The sequence below is a fragment of the Elephas maximus genome, chromosome 8, assembly GCF_024166365.1.
Source record: "Elephas maximus indicus isolate mEleMax1 chromosome 8, mEleMax1 primary haplotype, whole genome shotgun sequence".
Lineage (NCBI taxonomy): Eukaryota > Metazoa > Chordata > Mammalia > Proboscidea > Elephantidae > Elephas > Elephas maximus.
In genome coordinates this window covers 60,338,568-60,344,567 of record NC_064826.1, presented here as the reverse complement: position 1 = coordinate 60,344,567, position 6,000 = coordinate 60,338,568, and positions in this window count along the sequence as shown.

Sequence of the window (6,000 nt, the reverse complement as noted above, 5' to 3'; positions counted from 1 at the left end):
TTTTGCCCTCCTCTCACAGTGCCCATCAAAGCTGGATCTCTGACATTGGTTTGATACTTGCATTTTATAACTTGGCATGACTTTACGTTAATGTGTTAGTTCTGTCCGAGGCAATGCAATTGCCTTTAGATTTTATCTCTAATTCTGGAATGAAAGAAAGACGTAGCTTCTATGAAAAGAATCTCAATATGGGAGATCCTCGCGGGGAAGTAGGGGAAATATGTGAAAGCAGAGGAAGCTTCTTGGTGCTCTTAGTTTCACAGAAGTTGGTGGCTTGCATAGCTTGTATAGGATTTCTCCTAACTTTAATATTTGTCTGATATAGTGCCAGAAAATGAGCCTCTTAGTGTTGGAAGGCACTCAAAATACAACTGGGGAAGAAGAGCTGCCTCCACAAAGTAGAGTTGACCTTAATGACTCGGATGAAATTAAGATTTTGGAACCTTCATCTGCGGGAATGGCACAACTCAAAATAGGAAGAAGGAGCTGCAAATGTCCATTAATAATCGGAACATGAAATGTACAAAGTATGAATCTAGGAAAATTGGAAGCCTTCAAAAATCAAATGGAACCAATACAGATTAATATCCTAGGCATTAAAAAAAAAAAAAAAAAACCTATTACAGTTGAGTCTATTCCAAATCATAGTGATCCTATAGAACTAAGTACAACTGCCCCATTGGGCTCCAAGCAGGGACTAGTGAATTTGAACCGCCAGCCTTTTGGTTGACAGCCCAGCTCTTGATCAATGTAGCGCCTAGGCATTAGTGAGCTGAAATGGACTGGTATTGGCCATTTTGAAACAAACAATCATATGCTTACTATGCCAGGAATGACAAATTGAAGAGGAATGGCCTCACACTCATCATCAAAAAGAACATTTCAAGATCTATCCTGAAATAGAACACTGTCAGTGATAGGATCATATCCATGCACCTACGAGGAAGACCAGACAATAAGATTATTCAAATTTATGCCCCAACCACTAATGCCAAAAATGAAGAAATTGAAGATTTTTTACCAACTTCTGCAGTCTGAAATTGATCAAACATATAATCAAAATGCACTGATAATTACTGTTGATTAGAATATGAAAGTTGTAAACTAAGAAGAAGCATCTGTGTTTGGAAAATATAAGCCTTGGTGATAGAAACGATGGTAGAGATCGCATGATAGACTTTTGCAAGACCAATGACTTCATTGCAAATACCTTTTTTCACCAATATAAATGGCAGCTATATACATGGACCTTGCAAAATCATTTTTCAACAATATAAACAGCAACTGTACACATGGACCTCACCAGACAGAATACACAGGAATCAAATCAACTACATCTGTGGAAAGAGATGATAGAAAAACTCAAATCATCGGTCAGAACAAGGCCAGGGGCTGACTGTGGAACAGACCATCAGTTGCTCATATCCAAGTTCAAGGTGAAGCTGAAGAAAATGAAAACAAGCCCACAAAAGCCCAAGTAAGGCCCTGAGTATATCCCATGTGAATTTAGAGATCATCTCAAGCATAGATTAGATACACTGAACACCAGCGATCGAAGACCAGACAAGTTGTGGGATGACATCACGGATATCATACTTGAAGAAAGCAAAATGTCATTAAAAAGACAGGAAAGAAAGAAAAGACCAAAATGAATTTCAGACAAAAATACCTGAAATTTGCTTTTAAACGTAGAGTAGCTAAAGTCAACAGAAGAAATGATCATGTAAAAGAGCTGATCAGGAGATTTCAAAGGGTAGCTGGAGAAGACAAAGTAAAGCATTATAATGAAATGTGCAAAGACCTGGAGTTAGAAAACTAAAAGGGAAGAACACACTCCACATTTCTCAGGCTGAAAGAACTGAAGAAAAAGTTCAAGCTTCAAGTTACAATATGGAAGTATTCTACTGGCAAAAGACTGAATGACGCAAGAAGCATCAAAAGAAGATGGAAAGAATATAGAGTCATTATACTGAAAAGAATGGGTCAACATTCAATCATTTTAGGAGGTAGCGTGTGACCAAGAAACAATGGTACTGAAGGAAGAAGCCCAAGCTGCAATGAGGGCATCGATGAAAAACAAGGCTCCAGAAACTGATAGGATACCAAGTAAGGTGTTTTGAGAAACAGATGCAATGCTGGAAGTGCTTACTTGTCTATGCCAAGAAATTTGGATGACAGCTACCTGTCCAACCAACTGGAAAACATCTATATTTGTGCCCATTCCAAACAAAGGTGTTCCAAAAGAATGCAGAAATTATTGAACGATATCATTAATATCACACGCAAGTAAAATTTTGCTGAAGATAATTCAAAAATGGTTGCAGCAGTACGTCAACAGGGAACTGCCAGAAATTCAAGCTGGATTCAGAAGAGGATGTGGAATGAGGGATATCATTGCTGATGTCAGGTGGATCTTGGCTGAAAGCAGAGAATACCAGAAAGATGTTTACCTGTGTTTTACTGACTATGCAAAGGCATTCAACTGTGTAGATCCTAACAGATTATGGATAACATTACAAAGAATGAGAATTCCGGAACACTTAATTGTGCTCGTGAAGAATCTGTATATAGACCAGGAGGCAGTTGTTCAAGCACAACAAGGGGATACTGTGTATTTTAAAATCAGGAAATGTGTGTGTCAGGGTTGTATCCCTTCACCGTACTTATTCAATCTCTATGCTGAGCAAATAATCTGAGAAGCTGGACTGTATGAAGAAAAACAGGGCATCAAGATTGGAGGAAGACTCATTAACAACCCGCATTATGCAGATGATACAACCTTGCTTGCTGAAAGTGAAGAGGATTTGAAGCACTTAATGATGAAGATCAAAGACCACAACCTTCAGTATGGATTGCACCTCAACATAAAGAAAACAAAAATCCTCACAACTGGACCAATAAGCAACACCTTGATAAACAGAGAAAATACTGAAGTTGCCAAGCATTTCATTTTACTTGGATCCACAATCAACAGCCATGGAAGCAGCAGTCAAGAAATCAAAAGACTCATTGTATTGGGCAAATCTGCTGCAAAAGACCTCTTTCAAGTATTAAAAAGCAAAGATGTCACTTTGCTGTGTGCGCCCAGCTCAAGCCATGGTATTTTTAATCACCTCATATGCATGTGAAAGCTGGACGATGAATAAGGAAGACTGAAGAAGAATTGATGCATTTGAATTATGGTGTTGGTGAAGAATATTGTCTATACCATGGATTTCCAGAAGAACAAACAAATCTGTCTTAGAAGAAGTACAGCCAGAATGCTCCTTGGAAGTGAGGATGGTAAGACTTCATCTCAAATACTTTGGTCATGTCATCAGGAGGGGCCAGTCCTGGAGAAGGACATCATGCTTGGTAAAGTAGAGGATCAGCGAAAAAGAGGAAGATCCTCAATGAGATTGATTGACATAGTGGCTGCAACAAGGTTCTCAAACAGCAACAATTGTGAGCATGGCACAGGACCTGGCAGTGTTTCATTTTGTTGTACATAGGGTAGCTATGAGTCAGAACTGACTCGATAGCACCTAACAACAACAATAACATGACTCTATTATCAGGCTTCACACCTTTCATATACAAAGAAAATCACATAGCCCAAAGGTCTTGTTCATTGTAATCTTTTAGCCACATGATCTCAAGAGGTTTGTTTTTTTTCCCCCTTGAGGATACAGATCTGACCACATCACCATATTCAAGATCCTGTCGTGGCTTCAATATGACTGTTGCAGTTGCAGCCATCATATCCATGTCACAGTTGGAAACATTTATGAAGTTGCTTTCCTGAACGTTCCATCCATATATCTCATTGCCACCCCTATCTACCATAAAAGCTGGAAAAAGATCTTTTTTTTTTTTAAAGCTGGATACATCACCACTCCCAAGAATTTAGATGTCTACATCTTATCTTTATATTTTTCCTAACGTGGTGTATCTGGTTCAGGCCTTGATTATGCAGAATACTCTCTGAATATTTGTTAGTTAATTAGTTTATTCATAAGAAAGATAATAAATAAATTGCTAACTTGTGAATTGCCTAAAGTGGGGCAAAGAGTTATTCTCACTCATTATCCTTATAATCTCCAAAAGGTAATGTATCAAATATTCTTTTAGTTTCATTCTATTCAAAATATTGTTACTTTGAGAACAATTATAAATTGAGGTCTTACATTGTAAGGTTCATTTAAGTTCTCCTAGAGATGAAGGTAAATGGATTGTATAAATGAGGCCTATATACCAGCTAAGATCTTTATCTTTCTAAATGAAGCATTGTCAAAGCCACAGCCTCGGCCATGTAATTATTGCCCTGAAGCAAGCCCAATGTGAAGGAAAAAAAAAAAGTGGACTTATTCCCTTTCTTCTTAAAAATTTACAGGTTTTTCTTTCATTCATTTATGTAACAATTTACTGAGTTCCAAATTTGTTCCCCCCACACAGCATATACTAGGACACTGTTGTAAGTGCTAGAAAAACTAAGCAAGAATAAGCAGAGTAGTTGTGTTAATGAAAGAAAGAAGCAAATTTTAATCTTTCTGATGTCCGAATTCATAGCGAGGGAAACTTATCCCTATTGAACATGACTTTGTTCTTAGTGTACTCTGCTTTTAATTTGAAGGTGGACATCATTGAAAGCTTACTTTCTTAGAAATGTTTATAGAAAGCCTAAGAATTTGTTGAATCATGTTTTTAAGACCCCCCTCCCCCACATTGTCAACCACTTGTATTAGAAGAATAAAAATATTTTAAGGGGCTCCTACTACACTGTTAGTCATAGATTGCTTTTTTTTTTTTACACTTTCTTTTAATCATCAACAGGAATACGAATGGCAGCTCACTTATCAGAAGCTGAATTTTGTAATGATGCTTCCTGCTTTTCAAAAAACAAGAGTACTCATACTGCAGAAAAGTCTATTGTATTCAGGGTTCTCATTTACCTAATTCATTTTCTTTGTTGCTTGTTACTAAATTTCTTAAAGCAATAGCCACTGACAGTACGATAGACATTCTTAGGTAATTTGAATAAGAAGTTTTAAGTTTTTATTATTACTACATCGTAAATAAATCAGCTAGAAATACTTCCATAGAAGGAGATATTGTACGAATATGTAAGTCATTGTCTTCTGCATGTATAATGGACTATCACTTCATCCACAGTAAGCTATAGCTTTCTAATGGAATAACATTCGTGCACATTGTACCCACTGTGAGGCCAACATAGAACACATAACAGGGAGTATACTCTGAGAAGATACAGAATGCATAAGTTATTGGAGGACGTACATAGTTGTGCAAGCAGAACTGAGGTTTATTGAGAACTCATTTGTTCACGAATTATATAAAATATCAAAACTAGTGTTTTGAAACTTTTTTAAAGGGTCTTAGGCATTTAAAAGAGATATTATTTTCAAAAATATTAGATCTGTAATTTTTTTATTTGGCCTTAAAATTTATTTATTCATTTAATCTAGTTCTTGTAACAGTAACGAATCTCTTATTTGGTTACAGCCAAACTCCCAGAAATTTTGGTATTTGTTACTTGTATCTACTTTGTTATCTCTTATTTACTCTTCAACCTTCTAGAACTTTGCTTCTTTTCTTACTATTTCATTAAAATTTCACTTAATAAATCTTTTTTCCAGTGGATTTGACCTGGAAGTATCTATTAGTGAGAAAATTAGAGTGCGGGACATGCCCCAATTTGTTGATTAAACTTAATGCTAAGAAATGGAAGGAAAAAAGAAAAGAACATATTCAAAATTGATGTAATATATCCGTTGAACTTTTGATGTTATATAATTCTTAGAAAAATCAGGCTCAAACTCCAGTACGTAACAAAGTTAAGGGAAAAAAACATACAATGTCTTGCAATTATCCCAAGCATCAGCCCCGCTGGCCTGACAGAATGCTAAGAAAGATTATGGCGACTCATAAAGAGGTGACACTAATTGAACAAAGGTAATGATGAGCCCAGAGAAAGGAAAGGTCAAGTTGTTTACCCAGGGC